Below are 22,949 nucleotides of genomic sequence, written 5' to 3' on the forward strand. Positions count from 1 at the left end.
ACTGCTGAGGTTTTGACCTCTACTAAGAGAATCATGACAAATGTTACATATCACATGATTTGGGCGATCTTTTTCGATGTCAAAAAAGGACCAGGCTAGGCAAGGCTTAGAGGCCATGCGACCTGTTGATCCACCCCGAATAATGCTCATAGGCAGAGTGGTGGCTGAGGATGCAGTTGTAGACGTGCTACCAGTGCTCCGACTCTGTCCAGGAAGGCGCAAGGTAACTTCGTCGTCGGTTGCATCCTCCTCCACCGCCTCTGTTGACCTCCTCGAGTGCCTGACTGGGGGTTGACAGTAGGTGGGATCTAGAACGTCATCATCAATTGTTGTGTTTGCACTCCCCTCCCCCTTAGACCGAGCCTCTTCTTGCCCTGACCGAATATTTAAGTTGTCATCCCAATCGGGTATCTGCGTCTCATCTTCATCAGTATGTTCTTCATTGTCTATAACCACAGGTGTTACAGTTTGTGACAAAGGGTCAACATTATGCTCAGAAACTTGGTCCTCACGGCCTGAATCAGAGTCACAAAGGTTCTGGGCATCACTGCAGACCATTTCCTGTTCTGTACTCACTGTAGCTTGGGAGCAGACCTCTGATTCCCAGGCTATAGTGTGACTGAACAGCTCTGCAGACTCAGCCATCTCAGTTCCACCATACTGTGCAGGGCTGATGGAGACTTCAGAGCTAGGAGAAATCAAGTGTGATTGGGATGACAACTCAGAGGACTGGTGTTTTTTGGATGCGGTACTTGAAGTGGCTGAGAGGGCACTTGTTGGACCACTTGAGATCCATTCAAGCATTTTCCTTTTTTGCCCATCATCTACCTTTGTTCCTGTTGTTCGTGTCCGTAAAAAAGGGAGCACATCGGATTGTCCACGGTAAGTAGTAGACATCTTACTTTTGCTGGTAGATGGTCTATCTTCAGCAGATGATAATGGAGCTTTGCCACCTTCCCCACGGACAAAACCTTTTTTGCCTTTTCCACCACGCCTCTTCCCCATTCCACCAGCATCTGTCATTTTGCCACTCATGTTGATTGCGACAAGATTGTGGACTGAAAATGTGGTAGTAAAAATTGAGAGGTGGTGAAGATTGCAGTGGTGGTCTAGCTTTATTAACAGCAGAATAATAAAGAATAAATATCCCTGACAATGCAACTTAGTTATAATTAGTTGGAGTGTGCAACGCAGGCAGATGCGCTCTGCAAATGTCTTGGCACTAGTGGGACTATAGCAAAGTCCAATAGCCACGTATAGGATGCCACTAGGTACACTGAGTGTTTGCTAGTATAATGGCTTAGTTATAATTAGTTGGAGTGTGCAACGCAGGCAGATGCGCTCTGCAAATGTCTTGGCACTAGTGGGACTATAGCAAAGTCCAATAGCCACGTATAGGATGCCACTAGGTACACTGAGTGTTTGCTAGTATAATGGCTTAGTTATAATTAGTTGGAGTGTGCAACGCAGGCAGACGTGCTGCAAATGTCTTGGCACTAGTGGGACTATAGCAAAGTCCAATAGCCACGTATAGGATGCCACTAGGTACACTGAGTGTTTGCTAGTATAATGGCTTAGTTATAATTAGTTGGAGTGTGCAACGCAGGCAGACGTGCTGCAAATGTCTTGGCACTAGTGGGACTATAGCAAAGTCCAATAGCCACGTATAGGATGCCACTAGGTACACTGAGTGTTTGCTAGTATAATGGCTTAGTTATAATTAGTTGGAGTGTGCAACGCAGGCAGATGCGCTCTGCAAATGTCTTGGCACTAGTGGGACTATAGCAAAGTCCAATAGCCACGTATAGGATGCCACTAGGTACACTGAGTGTTTGCTAGTATAATGGCTTAGTTATAATTAGTTGGAGTGTGCAACGCAGGCAGACGTGCTGCAAATGTCTTGGCACTAGTGGGACTATAGCAAAGTCCAATAGCCACGTATAGGATGCCACTAGGTACACTGAGTGTTTGCTAGTATAATGGCTTAGTTATAATTAGTTGGAGTGTGCAACGCAGGCAGATGCGCTCTGCAAATGTCTTGGCACTAGTGGGACTATAGCAAAGTCCAATAGCCACGTATAGGATGCCACTAGGTACACTGAGTGTTTGCTAGTATAATGGCTTAGTTATAATTAGTTGGAGTGTGCAACGCAGGCAGACGTGCTGCAAATGTCTTGGCACTAGTGGGACTATAGCAAAGTCCAATAGCCACGTATAGGATGCCACTAGGTACACTGAGTGTTTGCTAGTATAATGGCTTAGTTATAATTAGTTGGAGTGTGCAACGCAGGCAGACGTGCTGCAAATGTCTTGGCACTAGTGGGACTATAGCAAAGTCCAATAGCCACGTATAGGATGCCACTAGGTACACTGAGTGTTTGCTAGTATAATGGCTTAGTTATAATTAGTTGGAGTGTGCAACGCAGGCAGACGTGCTGCAAATGTCTTGGCACTAGTGGGACTATAGCAAAGTCCAATAGCCACGTATAGGATGCCACTAGGTACACTGAGTGTTTGCTAGTATAATGGCTTAGTTATAATTAGTTGGAGTGTGCAACGCAGGCAGATGCGCTCTGCAAATGTCTTGGCACTAGTGGGACTATAGCAAAGTCCAATAGCCACGTATAGGATGCCACTAGGTACACTGAGTGTTTGCTAGTATAATGGCTTAGTTATAATTAGTTGGAGTGTGCAACGCAGGCAGACGTGCTGCAAATGTCTTGGCACTAGTGGGACTATAGCAAAGTCCAATAGCCACGTATAGGATGACACTAGGTACACTGAGTGTTTGCTAGTATAATGGCTTAGTTATAATTAGTTGGAGTGTGCAACGCAGGCAGACGTGCTGCAAATGTCTTGGCACTAGTGGGACTATAGCAAAGTCCAATAGCCACGTATAGGATGCCACTAGGTACACTGAGTGTTTGCTAGTATAATGGCTTAGTTATAATTAGTTGGAGTGTGCAACGCAGGCAGACGTGCTGCAAATGTCTTGGCACTAGTGGGACTATAGCAAAGTCCAATAGCCACGTATAGGATGCCACTAGGTACACTGAGTGTTTGCTAGTATAATGGCTTAGTTATAATTAGTTGGAGTGTGCAACGCAGGCAGATGCGCTCTGCAAATGTCTTGGCACTAGTGGGACTATAGCAAAGTCCAATAGCCACGTATAGGATGCCACTAGGTACACTGAGTGTTTGCTAGTATAATGGCTTAGTTATAATTAGTTGGAGTGTGCAACGCAGGCAGACGTGCTGCAAATGTCTTGGCACTAGTGGGACTATAGCAAAGTCCAATAGCCACGTATAGGATGCCACTAGGTACACTGAGTGTTTGCTAGTATAATGGCTTAGTTATAATTAGTTGGAGTGTGCAACGCAGGCAGATGCGCTCTGCAAATGTCTTGGCACTAGTGGGACTATAGCAAAGTCCAATAGCCACGTATAGGATGCCACTAGGTACACTGAGTGTTTGCTAGTATAATGGCTTAGTTATAATTAGTTGGAGTGTGCAACGCAGGCAGACGTGCTGCAAATGTCTTGGCACTAGTGGGACTATAGCAAAGTCCAATAGCCACGTATAGGATGCCACTAGGTACACTGAGTGTTTGCTAGTATAATGGCTTAGTTATAATTAGTTGGAGTGTGCAACGCAGGCAGACGTGCTGCAAATGTCTTGGCACTAGTGGGACTATAGCAAAGTCCAATAGCCACGTATAGGATGACACTAGGTACACTGAGTGTTTGCTAGTATAATGGCTTAGTTATAATTAGTTGGAGTGTGCAACGCAGGCAGACGTGCTGCAAATGTCTTGGCACTAGTGGGACTATAGCAAAGTCCAATAGCCACGTATAGGATGCCACTAGGTACACTGAGTGTTTGCTAGTATAATGGCTTAGTTATAATTAGTTGGAGTGTGCAACGCAGGCAGACGTGCTGCAAATGTCTTGGCACTAGTGGGACTATAGCAAAGTCCAATAGCCACGTATAGGATGCCACTAGGTACACTGAGTGTTTGCTAGTATAATGGCTTAGTTATAATTAGTTGGAGTGTGCAACGCAGGCAGATGCGCTCTGCAAATGTCTTGGCACTAGTGGGACTATAGCAAAGTCCAATAGCCACGTATAGGATGCCACTAGGTACACTGAGTGTTTGCTAGTATAATGGCTTAGTTATAATTAGTTGGAGTGTGCAACGCAGGCAGACGTGCTGCAAATGTCTTGGCACTAGTGGGACTATAGCAAAGTCCAATAGCCACGTATAGGATGCCACTAGGTACACTGAGTGTTTGCTAGTATAATGGCTTAGTTATAATTAGTTGGAGTGTGCAACGCAGGCAGATGCGCTCTGCAAATGTCTTGGCACTAGTGGGACTATAGCAAAGTCCAATAGCCACGTATAGGATGCCACTAGGTACACTGAGTGTTTGCTAGTATAATGGCTTAGTTATAATTAGTTGGAGTGTGCAACGCAGGCAGACGTGCTGCAAATGTCTTGGCACTAGTGGGACTATAGCAAAGTCCAATAGCCACGTATAGGATGCCACTAGGTACACTGAGTGTTTGCTAGTATAATGGCTTAGTTATAATTAGTTGGAGTGTGCAACGCAGGCAGACGTGCTGCAAATGTCTTGGCACTAGTGGGACTATAGCAAAGTCCAATAGCCACGTATAGGATGCCACTAGGTACACTGAGTGTTTGCTAGTATAATGGCTTAGTTATAATTAGTTGGAGTGTGCAACGCAGGCAGATGCGCTCTGCAAATGTCTTGGCACTAGTGGGACTATAGCAAAGTCCAATAGCCACGTATAGGATGCCACTAGGTACACTGAGTGTTTGCTAGTATAATGGCTTAGTTATAATTAGTTGGAGTGTGCAACGCAGGCAGACGTGCTGCAAATGTCTTGGCACTAGTGGGACTATAGCAAAGTCCAATAGCCACGTATAGGATGCCACTAGGTACACTGAGTGTTTGCTAGTATAATGGCTTAGTTATAATTAGTTGGAGTGTGCAACGCAGGCAGACGTGCTGCAAATGTCTTGGCACTAGTGGGACTATAGCAAAGTCCAATAGCCACGTATAGGATGCCACTAGGTACACTGAGTGTTTGCTAGTATAATGGCTTAGTTATAATTAGTTGGAGTGTGCAACGCAGGCAGACGTGCTGCAAATGTCTTGGCACTAGTGGGACTATAGCAAAGTCCAATAGCCACGTATAGGATGCCACTAGGTACACTGAGTGTTTGCTAGTATAATGGCTTAGTTATAATTAGTTGGAGTGTGCAACGCAGGCAGATGCGCTCTGCAAATGTCTTGGCACTAGTGGGACTATAGCAAAGTCCAATAGCCACGTATAGGATGCCACTAGGTACACTGAGTGTTTGCTAGTATAATGGCTTAGTTATAATTAGTTGGAGTGTGCAACGCAGGCAGACGTGCTGCAAATGTCTTGGCACTAGTGGGACTATAGCAAAGTCCAATAGCCACGTATAGGATGCCACTAGGTACACTGAGTGTTTGCTAGTATAATGGCTTAGTTATAATTAGTTGGAGTGTGCAACGCAGGCAGACGTGCTGCAAATGTCTTGGCACTAGTGGGACTATAGCAAAGTCCAATAGCCACGTATAGGATGCCACTAGGTACACTGAGTGTTTGCTAGTATAATGGCTTAGTTATAATTAGTTGGAGTGTGCAACGCAGGCAGATGCGCTCTGCAAATGTCTTGGCACTAGTGGGACTATAGCAAAGTCCAATAGCCACGTATAGGATGCCACTAGGTACACTGAGTGTCTGCTAGTATAATGGCTTAGTTATAATTAGTTGGAGTGTGCAACGCAGGCAGATGCGCTCTGCAAATGTCTTGGCACTAGTGGGACTATAGCAAAGTCCAATAGCCACGTATAGGATGCCACTAGGTACACTGAGTGTTTGCTAGTATAATGGCTTAGTTATAATTAGTTGGAGTGTGCAACGCAGGCAGATGCGCTCTGCAAATGTCTTGGCACTAGTGGGACTATAGCAAAGTCCAATAGCCACGTATAGGATGCCACTAGGTACACTGAGTGTTTGCTAGTATAATGGCTTAGTTATAATTAGTTGGAGTGTGCAACGCAGGCAGACGTGCTGCAAATGTCTTGGCACTAGTGGGACTATAGCAAAGTCCAATAGCCACGTATAGGATGCCACTAGGTACACTGAGTGTTTGCTAGTATAATGGCTTAGTTATAATTAGTTGGAGTGTGCAACGCAGGCAGATGCGCTCTGCAAATGTCTTGGCACTAGTGGGACTATAGCAAAGTCCAATAGCCACGTATAGGATGCCACTAGGTACACTGAGTGTTTGCTAGTATAATGGCTTAGTTATAATTAGTTGGAGTGTGCAACGCAGGCAGACGTGCTGCAAATGTCTTGGCACTAGTGGGACTATAGCAAAGTCCAATAGCCACGTATAGGATGCCACTAGGTACACTGAGTGTTTGCTAGTATAATGGCTTAGTTATAATTAGTTGGAGTGTGCAACGCAGGCAGATGCGCTCTGCAAATGTCTTGGCACTAGTGGGACTATAGCAAAGTCCAATAGCCACGTATAGGATGCCACTAGGTACACTGAGTGTTTGCTAGTATAATGGCTTAGTTATAATTAGTTGGAGTGTGCAACGCAGGCAGATGCGCTCTACAAATGTCTTGGCACTAGTGGGACTATAGCAAAGTCCAATAGCCACGTATAGGATGCCACTAGGTACACTGAGTGTTTGCTAGTATAATGGCTTAGTTATAATTAGTTGGAGTGTGCAACGCAGGCAGATGCGCTCTGCAAATGTCTTGGCACTAGTGGGACTATAGCAAAGTCCAATAGCCACGTATAGGATGCCACTAGGTACACTGAGTGTTTGCTAGTATAATGGCTTCGTTATAATTAGTTGGAGTGTGCAATGCAGGCAGATGCGCTCTGCAAATGTCTTGGCACTAGTGGGACTAAAGCAAAGTCCAATAGCCACAGATAGGATGCCACTAGGTACACTGAGTGTTTGCTAGTATAATGGCTTAGTTATGAGTTGGAGTGTGCAGAGGACAAGAGGGTACAGTGGCAGGATTGTGGTGCTCTGGGTAGAGGAATGGAAGCCTGCCTTTCTATTCCCTCCTAATGGTGAAATGCAGGGAGGAAATCCCTGACCTTGGCTGCACAGACGCTGGCGCTGTTTTCAGGACCTGTCACCTTAACTCTGACCCTGCCGGTTTGAGCCCTTAAAAGGACTGCTATAAAGTGCTCTCCCTATGCTGTCTAACGCTGTGTATGCAGCGCATACAGCTGTATCGGCTATAGGACTCAGGATGACGGAGCTGCGACAGTGATGTCTGACACCAAAGACGCAGAAGGCAGATAATGGCGTCCGTGAAGAAAATGTCCGGTTTTATAATGCAGGGACATGTGACATGCAGATCCTATCACACATGCCGTTGCTTCTCTGGCTCAAAGTCCACTTAGCTGTGTGTGTGTCTTTGATTGGCTGACATGCTGGCCCGCCCCACAAGACGCGCGCGCTTAGGGAAGGAAGACAAGAAAAAAAAAAAAATGGCGATCGCCATTATAGAAACAGCAGTGATCTGAAGGCGCTGTTCACGCACACTATACACTGAAATGTGATAATAGTTTGATTCACAGAGTGACTTACACTATTACAGCAGAAACCAAGCTATGATTTAGCTGTTTTTTGGCTGCTAGAACCGTTCTCGAACGTTTCTAGAACTATCGAGCTTTTGCAAAATGCTCGAGTTCTAGTTCGATCTAGAACATGCCCCAAAATCACTCGAGCCTAGAACTGGAGAACCACGAACCACGAACCGCGCTCAACTCTAGTAATAGGTAGAACAGCAATTTGATCCAGGGTTCTAGGACTGATCGCCTTTTCTCGGGGTCAAGAAGGAATTTTTCCCCTGTGACACAAATTGGCTGAATGTGTCCTGGGTTTTTTTTGCCTTCTTCTGGATCAACATTGTAGGGATAGTGTAGTACTAATAGTTATAGAAAAGTTAGAATAATACTGTAATAAGATAGCAGGATAATAATAGTAATAAAATAATTATGTCTATAAAAATAAAACTAACTTACAAAAACATATAAAAGTTAAAATAATACTGTAATAAGAGCAGGATAGTAATGGTAATAAAATAGTTATAGCTATAAAAATAAAACACTAACTTAGAAAAAAATATAAAAGTTGGAATAATACTGTAATAAGAGAGCAGGATAAGAATAGTATAACACCTAAAATCTATAAACACTATAGTACTAGTTTAATTAGCACTACAATATTAATTACTTAGCTAGAAATAACATCATTAGCTTTGATCCAGGGTTCTAGGACTGATCGCCTTTTCTCGGGGTCGAGAAGGAATTTTTTCCCCATGACACAAATTGGCTGAATGTGTCCTTGGGTTTTGCCTTCTTCTGGATCAACATGGTAGGGATAGAGTAGTATTAATAGCTATAGGAAAGTTAGAATTATCTATATATAATTGCCTTATTCTGTCTGTCTGTCTGTCTGTCTGTCATGCTTCAAAATTGTGTCCTTCCGGTGACATTGTGTCCTTACGGTGACACAAAGCTGATTGGCCGCTGGGCTCGCCATGGCCCTGCCCCCCCACACGGATTGGCCTCTCGCCCCGGCTCTCTGCAGGCCCCGCCCCCCTCACGCAATGCACGCTCGCTCTGGCCCAACTGACACGGAGCTCCGATTCCCAGGTGAGTACACACACACATCACACTCACTCTCACACACACCTCACAACATCCTGGGATATCGCTTGCTTCTACACCGGCTCCGTCAGGATCCCAGCAGCGCCAGACATAACCTTGCGATGCTGGGATCTTGACGGAGGCCGTGAAAGCTGGTAACCATTATACACATCGGGTAACTAAGGTCCCTTAGTTACCCGATGCGTATCATAGTTACCAGTGTACACCGGCTCCCACTCACTCTCACACACACCTCACACACACATCACATCGCATCCACACATCAAGGTCCTGCAGCGGCGGAAAATACAGACACATAACAGCACACACACACACATACACACATCAGATCACACTCACCCTCACACACACCTCACACACACCTCACACACACATCACATCGCATCCACATACTCACAACATCCTGGGATATCGCTTGCTTCTCGGCCTCGATACTGTGCTGTGAGCTTCCAGGACCTGACGGAGGATCACATGGCCAGAAGCATGTGATATCTCCGGATGTTGTGAGTATCAGCGCGTATGTGCGATTTCGTCAGTGTCTGTGTGTGTGAGTGTATGCGATCGGGTGTGTGTGAGTGTATGCGATCGGGTGTGTGTGAGTGTATGCGATCGGGTGTCTGTGAGTGTATGCGATCAGTTGTGTGTGTGAGTGTATGCGATCGGGTGTGTGTGAGTGTATGCGATCGGGTGTGTGTGAGTGTATGCGATCGGGTGTGGGTGAGTGTATGCGATCGGTTGTGTGTGTGAGTGTATGCGATCGGGTGTGGGTGAGTGTCGGCAGAGGAGCACGGCGTGCTGGAGGAGGCTGGGAGCAGAGAGGCTGATCTTGGGGAAGGCTGGGAGGGGGAGGCTGATGCTGGGGGAGACTGGGAGGGGAAGGCTAATGCTGAAGGAGGCTGGGAGGAGAGAGGCTGAACCTGGGGAAGGCTGGGAAGGGGAGGCTGATGCTGAGGGAGGCTGGAAGGAGAGAGGCTGAGGCTGGGAGGAGAGAGGCTGATGCTGGGAAGGCTGGAAGGAGAGAGGCTGAGGCTGAGAGGAGAGAGGCTGATGCTGGGGAAGGCTGATGCTGAGGGAGGCTGGGAGGGGAAAGCTGATGCTGGGGAAGGCTGGGAGGACGGAGGCTGGGAGGAGAGAGGCTGATCCTGGGGAAGGCTGGGAGAGGGAGGCTGATGCTGGGGGAGGCTGGAAGGAGAGAGGGTGATGCTGGGAGAAGCTGGAAGGAGAGAGGCTGATGCTGGGGGAGGCTGATGCTGGGGAAGGCTGGGAGGACGGAGGCTGGGAGGAGAGAGGCTGATCCTGGGGAAGGCTGGGAGAGGGAGGCTGATGCTGGAGGAGGCTGGAAGGAGAGAGGCTGATGCTGGGGGAGGCTAGAAGGAGAGAGGCTGATGCTGGGGGAGGCTAGAAGGAGAGAGGCTGATGCTGCGGGCAGAGAGGCTGATGCTGCGGGCAGAGAGGCTGATGCTGGTGCAGCATGGGGAATGGAGCACGATGGGGGGTGCGCAGCATGGGGGATGGAGCACGATGGGGAGTGCGCAGCATGGGGGATGGAGCACGTTTGGGAGTGCGCAGCATGGCGGATGGACCACGTTTGGGAGTGCGCAGCATGGAGGATGGAGCACGTTTGGCAGTGCGCAGCATGGCGGATGGACCACGTTTGGGAGTGAGCAGCATGGCGGATGGAGCACGTTTGGGAGTGCGCAGCATGGCGGATGGAGCACGTTTGGGAGTGCGCAGCATGGCGGATGGAGCACGTTTGGGAGTGCGCAGCATGGCGGATGGACCACGTTTGGGAGTGCGCAGCATAGCGGATGGACCACGTTTGGGAGTGCGCAGCATGGCGGATGGACCACGTTTGGGAGTGCGCAGCATGGCGGATGGAGCACGTTTGGGAGTGCGCAGCATGACGGATGGAGCACATTTGGGAGTGCGCAGCATGGCGGATGGAGCACGTTTGGGAGTGCGCAGCATGCCGGATGGTGCACGATGGGGAGTGCGCAGTATGGCGGATGGAGCACGTTTAGGAGTGCGCAGTATGGCGGATGGAGCACATTTGGGAGTGCGCAGCATGGCGGATGGAGCACGTTTGGGAGTGTGCAGCTTAACGGATGGACCACGTTTGGGAGTGCGCAGCATGGCGGAAGGAGCACGTTTGGGAGTGCGCAGCATGGCGGGTGGAGCACGTTTGGGAGTGCGCAGCATGGCGGATGGAGCATGATGGGGGGTGCGCAGCATGGCGGATGGAGCACGTTTGGGAGTGCGCAGCATGGCGGATGGAGCACGTTTGGGAGTGTGCAGCATGGCGGATAGAGCACGATGGGGAGTGCGCAGCATGGCGGATGGAGCACGTTTGGGAGTGCGCAGCATGGGGGATACCGCACGATGGGGAGTGCGCAGTATGGCGGATGGAGCACGTTTGGGAGTGCGCAGCATGGCGGATGGACCACGTTTGGGAGTGCGCAGCATGGCGGATGCAGCACGTTTGGGAATGCACAGTATGGGGGATGCAGCACGATGGGGAGTGCGCTGCATGGGGGATGGAGCACGATGGGGGGTGCGCAGCATGGGGGATGGAGCACGTTTGGGAGTGCGCAGCATGGCGGATAGAGCACGATGGGGAGTGCGCAGCATGGCGGATGGAGCACGTTTGGGAGTGCGCAGCATGGGGGATGCAGCACGATGGGGAGTGCGCAGTATGGCGGATGGAGCACGTTTGGGAGTGCGCAGCATGGCGGATGGACCACGTTTGGGAGTGCGCAGCATGGCGGATGGAGCACGTTTGGGAGTGCACAGCATGGGGGATGCAGCACGATGGGGAGTGCGCTGCATGGGGGATGGAGCACGATGGGGGGTGCGCAGCATGGGGGATGGAGCACGATGGAAGGTGCACACCTCCCCCCAACACACACACACACGCGCACTGCACAACACACACACACTGGGAACCACAAACAACGCCCTACACAGACACCCACACACACAGACAACGCTGCACACACACAACACCCAACACACAAACACCGCAGCACACACAAATATACGCACATACCGCACAACACACACATTGCTCAAAACATACCTCCCCCCAAAACACACCACACACACACAAACCGCACAACACACACACACACAACGCTACAGACACACAGCGCTCCACAAACAACGCAACACACGCAACACACATACAACACCGCTCTCACCCCCCGCCACACCCAGAACATGTACAGCGCCCTACACAAACACTTGGTAACTACACACAACAACATCTATATATATATATAACAAAAATCATACATGAACTACACAATACGTAAATTCTAGAATACCCGATGCGTAGAATCGGGCCACCTTCTAGTACTGTAATAAGACAGTAGGATAATAATAGTAATAAAATAGTTATATCTATAAAAACACTAAATTAGAAAAAATATAAAAGTTAGAATAATACTTTAATAAGAGAGCAGTATAAGAATAGTATAACACCTAAAATCTATAAAAACTATAGTCATAGTTTAATTAGCTCCTTAATATTAATTACTTAACTAGAAATAACATCATTAGTTTTGATCCAGGGTTCTAGGACTGATCGCCTTTTCCGGGGTCGAGAAGGAATTTTTCCCCTGTGACACAAATTGGCTGAACGTGTCCTAGGGTTTTTGCCTTCTTCTGGATTAAAAACCATTAGGCATAATTTATTAGGATTTTTTAATACAACAATTTGAACAAAGGTAAGAAAAATGATAAAAAATAAAGAAAATAACAGATGGACATTTAAAAAAGTAGTAGTGCAGTAACAGTAAAAATGATAGTTATAATATCAGATGTGACTTAGTCCCAGTTTGTTACGAACCGACGCCGCCATAGCTGCAAGCAGCCTGCTGCGGTTCCTGTTGCACCCAGGCGCCGGCTGCCGTTCTTGGCCGTGCCTCGGGTCGTCCAGTTGGCTGTTCCTTCCACCACGTCTAAGTGTGGAGAGGCGGCTAGTGCGCATGCGTGCGCTGATTTACCCCAGCCAGAGTTTAAGCCCGGTGTTTTGCCTAGTGAGCATGCTCAGCCTGATTGTGTTATGTCTGAGACTAAGTCCTCAGTTCAGGCTACTGAGCATGCTCCCACAATTAACCCTAACAGCCTCTTTGCACAGGTACTTGGACTTCGTGCTGTGTCTAAGTTCTGGGATGTGCCTACTGAGCAACTGATAGTCTGCTTTCTGAGCCTGTTGCTCAGGCTACTGGGCATGCTCAGGCACTTAGTGCACCAGAGGCTAGGTCCGGTAAGGACCTCACTGAGCATGTCCGTGAGGTGGCAGGCCCTGATAGGGCAGAGAGTGTCAGGTGTCCTGATGACGTGGCAACTCCGGACAGGCTCGCAGAGGCCCGCCCCTATGATCTGGCACCTCAGTATTGGTCGTCAGACGATGACTGGTGAAGTGTTTGGGGCGTGGCTGCCATGAGGTCATCAATGACGTGGCGGTTCCGGATAGGTCGCATGTGACGTCACTGATGACATGGCACTCTGCTATTGGACCTTGGTGGTTCCACCCTGGGTTTGGGGCGGACCCAGGTTATAAAAGGGGCTGGAGACAACATGGAGGTGCGCAGTCTTCACTTTTGCTCAGTCAGAGCACACCTCCATGTTAGAGCCTCATTGCGGCATAAGCCTATGTTGGGAAGCGGTAGGTAGGGTTAGGCGAACGGTGCCTGTCACGCCAAGATTCGTGGCTCGGCACATCAGGGTCAGGCGCCGTGCTTCCCTCCTGCCATTCCAGTCTTGCTATAGCAGCCCAGTGGCGTTAACTGGGCTGCGGCTGCTGTGCTTCCTGTCCGATTGTGCCCCCTACGCACACGGACAACGCACCTGCTGCGCCACCTGTCCGATTGTGCCTCCTACGCACACGGACAACGCACCTGATGCGCCACCTGTCCGATTGTGCCCCCTACGCACACGGACAACGCACCTGCTGCGCCACCTGTCCGGTTGTGCCCCCTACGCGCACGGACAGCGTACCCCAGGACCCCTGTGGAGTTAACAGGGTGTTCCTTATCCTCCTCGGCTTCCCGGTCAACGCTACTGGTGTACCCATCTGGCCTGACGTGTCCTACACACACGTGGCCAGTCGAGAGGTGGCCAGAAACGCTAATCGGAGGACCGCTCGGCCTGACGTGTCCTACACACGTGGCCGACAGGGCGCTTTCGTGGCGGTCTTCCGGTCAACGCTACCTGGTTACCACCCAGCCTGACGTGTTTCCTGCACACGTGGTTGGTGTAGCGCTAGGTGCACCAAAACGCTAATCGGTTGTCGTCCGGTCTGACGTGTCCCAACACACGTGACCGGTTCCCAGAGTTCCTGGGTTATCTCAGAGCCATCCAGCTCTATAGTCTCCGCCTAACCCACAGGGTGCCAGCAGCTCCATTACCATCTGGAGCACGGTGGGCCCCGACTGGCGATTGGGATATATACCCCTGGTCCTAATCTGCCAGTCCCCCCGTAACAGTAAGACTGCGCCAGGTTCTGGCTGGCATGGCGGAGATGGAGCAGCTACGTCAGTTCATGCTGCAGCTTGATGCCAGAGTGAGGTCTCTGGAGAAGTCTGCTCTTGCTGCTGATATGGATGATGTGGTGGCTCAAGCGGCTGCAATGGTGTCAGTCACCAAGCCTACTCCAACCCTCCCTCACCTCTCGCTGCCCAACAAGTTTACGGGGAACAGCAAGGCATGTAGGGGATTCGTGAACCAGTGCTCAGTCCATCTAGAGCTGTTGGCTGCACGGTTTCCTACAGAGAGGTCGAAGGTGGGGTTTATCATCTCCTTGCTCTCTGATAGAGCACTGGAGTGGGCTACACCATTGTGGGAGAGGAATGACCCCGTAGTACAGGACTCTAAGGAGTTTTTGGAGTCCTTGCGACAAGTGTTCCTGGGGCCTCAGGTCACTCACGACTCGGCCCTACAGCTACTGACTTTGGAGCAGGGGCGTACCTCCTCAAGTCAATATGCTGTGAGTTTCAGGACACTTGCTGCAGAACTGGAGTGGTCAGAGAGGACTCTCATTCCACTGTTCTGGAGGGGATTAGCCTCGCACGTGAAGGACGCATTAGCGTCGCGTGAGGTACCAACTACCCTTGAGGGCCTCATGACTCTGGCTACCCGCATTGACCTGCGGACCTCCGAACGTCAGCTGGAGCGCAGGTCAGAGGGTCGTTCAGCCACTGTAGTGGTCTCTCCTACTGCACCTCCCTTAGAGGACATCTCTGTTCCTATGGACATCGCTAGGGTTGGTGTTGCTAGGTCTTCGAGTCGCAAGGGCATTTCCTGTTTCGCTTGTGGGCAGTATGGTCATTATGCCAACCATTGCCCAAAGCGTCAGGGTAAGCGACCGCGATTGGTGACCATAGCTGAAGGTAGACTGGACTCTGCGTCATCCATTAGGGTGACATTTCCCGCGTCAATTTCCTTTAAGGGGTCAACATGGTCCACAAGGGCAAGTGTGGACACAGGTGCTGGGGATAGTTTCATCTCCTCCTCTTTTGCCCGGCGGCATGCCATCCCACTGGTGCAAATGCCAAGGCCAGTGAGAGTCCGTGTATTGGATGGGTCCTTGTTGCCCAAGGTAATTCACCAGCGGACAGTGCCCATTACCCTTGCCATGTCATCTGGGCATAGAGAGACCATTTCATTTCTCGTTCTCCCTAAGGGTGCAGATGATATTCTGCTGGGTATTCCTTGGTTGAATCAACATTCCCCACATATCGACTGGTCGTCTGGGGTGATTACGCAGTGGAGCGAGTCTTGTAGCTCCCACTGCATGTCTCCATCTTCCGCCCGTCGCTCAGTGGTATCTGTGGCGACTATAGACCATTCGAGTGGGAGGGCCGCTAGAGGGGGGGTACTGTTACGAACCGACGCCGCCATAGCCGCAAGCAGCCTGCTGCGGTTCCTGTTGCACCCAGGCGCCGGCTGCCGTTCTTGGCCGTGCCTCGGGTCGTCCAGTTGGCTGTTCCTTCCACCACGTCTAAGTGTGGAGAGGCGGCTAGTGCGCATGCGTGCGCTGATTTACCCCAGCCAGAGTTTAAGCCCGGTGTTTTGCCTAGTGAGCATGCTCAGCCTGATTGTGTTATGTCTGAGACTAAGTCCTCAGTTCAGGCTACTGAGCATGCTCCCACAATTAACCCTAACAGCCTCTTTGCACAGGTACTTGGACTTCGTGCTGTGTCTAAGTTCTGGGATGTGCCTACTGAGCATGCTCCAACTGATAGTCTGCTTTCTGAGCCTGTTGCTCAGGCTACTGGGCATGCTCAGGCACTTAGTGCACCAGAGGCTAGGTCCGGTAAGGACCTCACTGAGCATGTCCGTGAGGTGGCAGGTCCTGATAGGGCAGAGAGTGTCAGGTGTCCTGATGACGTGGCAACTCCGGACTGGCTCGCAGAGGCCCGCCCCTATGATCTGGCACCTCAGTATTGGTCGTCAGACGATGACTGGTGAAGTGTTTGGGGCGTGGCTGCCATGAGGTCATCAATGACGTGGCGGTTCCGGATAGGTCGCATGTGACGTCACTGATGACATGGCACTCTGCTATTGGACCTTGGTGGTTCCACCCTGGGTTTGGGGCGGACCCAGGTTATAAAAGGGGCTGGAGACAACATGGAGGTGCGCACTCTTCACTTTTGCTCAGTCAGAGCACACCTCCATGTTAGAGCCTCATTGCGGCATAAGCCTATGTTGGGAAGCGGTAGGTAGGGTTAGGCGAACGGTGCCTGTCACGCCAAGATTCGTGGCTCGGCACATCAGGGTCAGGCGCCGTGCTTCCCTCCTGCCATTCCAGTCTTGCTATAGCAGCCCAGTGGCGTTAACTGGGCTGCGGCTGCTGTGCTTCCTGTCCGATTGTGCCCCCTACGCACACGGACAACGCACCTGCTGCGCCACCTGTCCGATTGTGCCTCCTACGCACACGGACAACGCACCTGATGCGCCACCTGTCCGATTGTGCCCCCTAATCACACGGACAACGCACCTGCTGCGCCACCTGTCCGGTTGTGCCCCCTACGCGCACGGACAGCGTACCCCAGAACCTCTGTGGAGTTAACAGGGTGTTCCTTATCCTCCTCGGCTTCCCGGTCAATGCTACTGGTGTACCCATCTGGCCTGACGTGTCCTACACACACGTGGCCAGTCGAGAGGTGGCCAGAAACGCTAATCGGAGGACCGCTCGGCCTGACGTGTCCTACACACGTGGCCGACAGGGCGCTTTCGTGGCGGTCTTCCGGTCAACGCTACCTGGTTACCACCCAGCCTGACGTGTTTCCTGCACACGTGGTTGGTGTAGCGCTAGGTGCACCAAAACGCTAATCGGTTGTCGTCCGGTCTGACGTGTCCCAACACACGTGACCGGTTCCCAGAGTTCCTGGGTTATCTCAGAGCCATCCAGCTCTATAGTCTCCGCCTAACCCACAGGGTGCCAGCAGCTCCATTACCATCTGGAGCACGGTGGGCCCCGACTGGCGATTGGGATATATACCCCTGGTCCTAATCTGCCAGTCCCCCCGTAACACAGTTAGTCAGTAATTTAGTGATAAGTTAGTGTAGGGACCCATCTGAAGAGGTCGCCTTGACGTTGGCAGATGGGCTCACACAATTTGATTACGTTGTGTGCTAAGAACCTCACATGCATCTTTAGAGAAAATATACCGTATGTTTCGGACTACAAGACGCACTTTTTTCCCCAAAATTTTTGGGTAAAGTGGGGGGGTGCGTCTTATAGTCCGATGCCTGCGGTGTTGTGGTGGTGGAGCGGGTGAAGGCAGGTGCGGTGGTGGTGGTGAGGCGGGTCATCAGAAGCAGGAGCAGGCTGTAGCAGCGCTACCCTGACCACGTGGGCTCGCTCATTTGATTTGCATGCCCATCATCCCACCCATCATCTCTCAGCCCTGAAGCCGGCGCTGACAGGTGGGCAGGAAGATGGGTGGGGGATGCGCGCATACTAAAGAGCCGGCCCGCATGATCACCCCTGGCAACTACAGCCTGGAGTGATCATGTGCGGCTGTATTCACTGCTCCCCGTGCATCATTATAAGCGCGGGGGGCAGTGAATAAGTACGGTATACTCACTGTTCCCCTTAGCATCGCGGTGTCCTCCTGTTTGTGTGCCAGCTGATCTGTGTAGAGAGCGGTTAGCACAGCGATGACGTCATCTCTGTACATCTGTACACAAGGCTCCACACAGGTCAGCTGGCACACAGACAGGAAGCGAGCGATGCTGTGTGGAGTGAGGAGAGGTGAGTATGCAGCGGGAGTCCTCCAGTTGTTACCGCAAATCCGGCCGCGGCTGAAGTGAGCGCGAGATCCGCGGTGACTTCAGTCAGGTGATGTGTGGTGACAGCCGGAGTCAAAGCTGATCCCGGCGGCTCACTTCACTTGCAGCCTGACCCTCACAGAGAGCGGTTGTGTTCTATGGCTGCTCTCTGTGATTGTCAGATGTAGCAGAGATGGATGCGTTGTGGGACATTGTGTGGATTACATCGGACCTGGGTGTTTTAGGGGTTAATAAAGTGGTAAAAGAGGGTGTTTTTTTGTCTTTTATTTCAAATAAAGGATTTTTATGTGTTTGTGTTTATTTACTTTCACTTACAGCTTAGTGGTGAGAGGGTGTCTCATAGACGCCTGCCATCACTAAGCTAGGACTTAGTGGCAGCTATGGGCTGCTGCCATTAACTCCTTATTACCCCGATTGCCACCGCATCAGGGCAATCGGGATGAGCTGGGGACTGTCGTATCTAATGGATGCGGCAATTCTGGGCGGCTGCTGGCTGATATTTGTAGGCTTGGGGGGGCTCCCAATAATGTGAGTCTCCCCAGCCTGAGAATACCAGCCACAAGCTGTGAGACTTTATCTTGGCTGGTTATCAAAATTGGGGGAACCGCACGCCGGTTTGTTTTTGCAGATCTTTGTCCCATAACAGTGTATCATGACCACATTCTTTTACTTAAAAATGTTATTTTCCTATTTTCCTCCTCCAAAACCAGGGTGCGTCTTATGGTCCGGTGCGTCTTGTAGTCCGATAAATACGGTAGTATCTATGTAGAGCTCCTGGCAGCTTAACCCCTCATATGCTCAATTCCGCATCTAGGTGGTTAGCCAGGAGAAGGCTATCTTTATACTCAATGGCTTCCCAGCGATGAGATTGCAGGTGCTGGGGGATTGCTAAGACCCCCATGTCTACCAACTTACTCCTCCTATTTGACCCCGACAGGGACCTAATTAGATACCTGTCAGAGTTCTTCCCACTGCTCTGCCACTGTTAGTTGTACTGCTGCTGCCCACCAGCTCTGACACTGCTGCTACATACAATGCATGGAGCCCAGCAGCTTACAGTGTGAGTCAGCCTACAACATGCACAGCGGCTGGCACAAGTAGTTTATCACCAATCTCAGCACCTGCAGCTCAGCGTGCACTGCTCACTGCTGGGCTGCTTGTGTACGGACGTGCATCTGTGGGCGGAGCTACCGCCGACATGCTGAGCTCTGTCCACAGATGAAGAGACTGCAGGAAGAGGACCTGCAGCACCAAGGAACGCTGTATGTGACCCCACCTACCCAGAGCTGTATGGCCCAGCCCCGTCCTCACCAGAGCTATATGCCCCCCAGCCCCCTCACCAGATCTGTATGGCCCCCTCACCAGATTTGTATGCCCCCCAGCCCCCACACCAGATTTGTATGCCCCCCAGCCCCCACACCAGATTTGTATGCCCCCCAGCCCCCACACCAGATCTGTATGCCCCCCAGCCCCCTCACCAGATCTTTATGCCCCCTAGCCCCCTCACCAGATCTGTATGCCTCCGGGGGGCGTGGCCTGGACCTCATGTAGGGAGGAAGCAGCACAGGAGAGCTCTTTCCTAGATCCGATCAAAAATCCTGATTACCGGCCCTGTTAACGGCCATAACTGACCTGGACAGCTGCAATATCCCCCTGGGCATCTGGGAAGCGGAGGATCCTCGCACCATGCCGATTCATGTCAGCAAGAAAGATAAGGAAGCGTTGGAGCGTGTCCCTGCAGCAGCCAGGATGGCACCGGCCAAAACCACGTTGTCCTGTATTGGAGCAGCGGGAGCCGCGAGCAGGCTGCAACATAATGCTAGGGTGCCTTTTGCTAATGATCTGTCCTCCGGTGCAAAGTCTCAGGGAAGCGCTGATCACACCTTGGAGCTGGAAGATCGTGCACCCAGGGAGGGGGCCGTGAGTAACTTGAACTCTGTGTGCTTAGCAGCCCAGCAAATGCAGACACTGGGGCCTGTGATAGAGGGTAGGGTAGGGGGAGATGTGAAACAACCAGAGACTCTTCCTGCTGAACCCACACTAAGAGAAATCCTGGCAGCACTTAACACTTGCAATACCACACTGGCCACTCTAAGTAACCAAATGGGAACTGTCACTCGGGATATAGCCTGTATCAAACATGAGCTGCAGGGGGTGACTGCCAGAGTGGGAGAGCTGGAGGAACGTATGAGTGCAGCAGAGGATAAATTGCCACCAATGATACGGGAGCTGGGAAAAGTCACGCAAAATATCACAACACTGTTGAACAAGGTGGACGACTTAGAGAACCGCTTCCGTAGAAGTAATCTGCGCCTGGTGGGGGTCCCAGAGAGGGCAGAGGGGAATGACTCCCTGGGTTTTTTTGAAAAATGGCTAATGCATACCTTTGGCAAAGATGTTCTATGCCCATTCATTACTATTGAGAGAGCGCACAGGGTCCCTACACGTGCCCCCCAGCCAGGAGCACCCCCACTTCCTATCTTGCTCAAACTTGTGCATTTTAAAGACAGGGATGCCATTCTGCGCAAATCCAGAGATATTAAGAAACTTGCTATTAATGGGAGGAAAATCTCTATTTTCCCTGATTTTTCGATGGAGATACAACGTAAAAGGGCGCAATTTATTGAGATTAAAAAACGCCTGCGCGGCTTACAAGTGCCATACTCCATGATGTATCCTGCTAGACTGCGAATTGCGATGAATGGAGAAACTCACTTTTTTGATACAGCAGGGGCGGCGCTGTCTTGGCTGGATATTAATGAGAGGTCCATGAGGAGGAAGGATACTTGAAGATCACCCTTTCTACCGCCAGGTGCTGCTGTTTCTTATTGTCTGAGATGCTATGCTGGTATAATTACTACTGATCATTTCATTTTGGATCCAGGGCGGGAGATGACCGGTTCACTGTGGACACTCGATACGGGAACAAGCTGTGGACAATTCTCCCTGCATGGACTCTGGGCAAGTTTTCTAGCCCTGATTCTCTCTATCTGAGAGAAATGTGCAAGTTACACTTGTTGTTGAGGGCGGGGGCACTGTACACTGGTGTGCAGGGCTCTATTTCCCTCCTTGTTTTTTTCGTTTTATTGTTGTATTTTGTAATTAATATGGGGGGTGTGGTGTACCTCAGTCATGTCGCTCAAGCTAATGCTAACAGGAATTGGTGGAGATTGCCTCTCTCCCCCAGGAATGGAGTATGCTCCGGTTTATTATTTTTTAACCTGATGGCGAGATCACTTAATATTGTAGCGTGGAATGTTAGGGGGCTCAGGGATGCGAATAAGAGGTGTGCTATATTTACTCATTTGCAAAAGTTTCTCCCGGCTATTCTATGTTTATCTGAGACCCACATGGTGAGAGATAATGTTCATTGGCTGAGGAAGGGATGGATCACACATGAATATCATTCCACATACTCAACCCATGCATGGGGTGTCAGTGTGTTGGTGCACAAATCCATCCCGTTCTCATGTACAAAATCAGTGGTTGACCCTGGGGGCAGATTTGTTTGTTTACTTTGCACGCTGTATGGCATGCAATTTATTTTGGTTGCGGTATACATCCCTCCACCGTACTCAGTCGAACCAGTAAAAAGAATCTTGTCTGTTTTAGACTCCTTCCCCCCTGCGCCGACTCTTCTGATAGGGGATTTTCCTTGCTCTTTCTTTAGGTGTCCTCTCTATATATATACATTTCCTCTGGCTATTATACATGATCTAGTCTATTCAGGTCTGATTAGTGCACATTTATTGTTGTTTTGCTACATGTCTTACTCCATTCACTCTAATTCAAATGCTATCCCCTGGCTCTCAGCGCTAGCGCTGTAATTTTTCTTCTCACGGTCCTGCACACATTTCACCTTCTGGTTCTGGCACTTGATTTTTGCGCATGTGGAAGGTTTGTTTTGTTTTTTTTGTTTTTTTTTTTTTTCCCCACGCTCCTGAACTTTCTTGAACTCACTCACTACATCATGTTCCTAAGCGATTCCTTGATCCTTGACTTTTTTCCATCTGGAACCTAGGCTATGGTTTTTTTTCTCTTATATATTTTTTTTTTATATTTTTTTTTTTCACGGATTCAGGGCATTTTGACTGTTTCTTTTCTTCCATCACCTGGAAACAGTAATTGCCTTGTTGGATGCGTGGTCTCATGCTCTCACTGATCTATCCTACATTCCCGGGTTTTCCAGCACTGACATGTCTAAGTGAGTTCTAGGTTCATTTCATATGTCCTCCCTGCACATACATACATATGTATATTTTTTGAGAGATAATCATGATCACACATAGATCTGTTATTTTTGGTGTTTTTATGTTTTGAGTAATTTCATTATTTCACGATCTGAGATATGTGTTATCGCCACTATAATTGATTTTATTTTTCACATCCTTCATGAAGTTACTTGTATTGCATCATGCTTCACTGCAATGCACCCTTTCCCGCCTTTTTTTTTTTTGTCAGGGGCGGTCTTGTGATGTCATCAAATGTATTTATACTGTGTTAGTCTCCATTATGGTAGATCTGATGTGTTCTTATGCCTGATGGTCCTGAGGAAGGGAGCTGAGACTCCAGAAACGCGTAGACCTGTGCAAAATAAAGATCCATTAATCTGAATACCTGAGAAGTGATCATTGGCGCGGCTCAAAAAAAACCCTATTTTCCTCTATTGTTCTCTGTTATCTGCAGTCTGGGTTGCTGCTGCCTTGATCAAAACTTTCTATGCCTGCATAGTAGTTGTGACTTTCACAACTTCACTTGGTGAGTAGTACGGCTCCCTGTCTCTACCCCGTGTGTTATTGGGGTAAAACCCTATTGCGCTTCTTCTCCACAGCTTTTTACTCATCTGATAGGGAATTTTAACACATATTTACATCCTTATTAGATAAG

The 22,949-nt window shown here is 49.9% G+C and overlaps 1 long non-coding RNA gene across 1 annotated transcript in view; it reads right to left on the minus strand.

The window, feature by feature from the left end:
* LOC142246089 (uncharacterized) overlaps positions 1 to 19,907 on the minus strand; it is a 60,137-nt gene extending 40,230 nt beyond the window's left edge. The window contains exon 1 of the long non-coding RNA XR_012724866.1: positions 19,695 to 19,907. This is a non-coding gene — a long non-coding RNA (uncharacterized LOC142246089). The remainder of the gene's footprint in view (positions 1 to 19,694) is intronic.
* Positions 19,908 to 22,949: the final 3,042 nt, after the last annotated feature.

The sequence above is a fragment of the Anomaloglossus baeobatrachus genome, chromosome 7 (genome assembly GCF_048569485.1).
Source record: "Anomaloglossus baeobatrachus isolate aAnoBae1 chromosome 7, aAnoBae1.hap1, whole genome shotgun sequence".
In the NCBI taxonomy this organism is placed as follows: Eukaryota; Metazoa; Chordata; class Amphibia; order Anura; family Aromobatidae; genus Anomaloglossus; species Anomaloglossus baeobatrachus.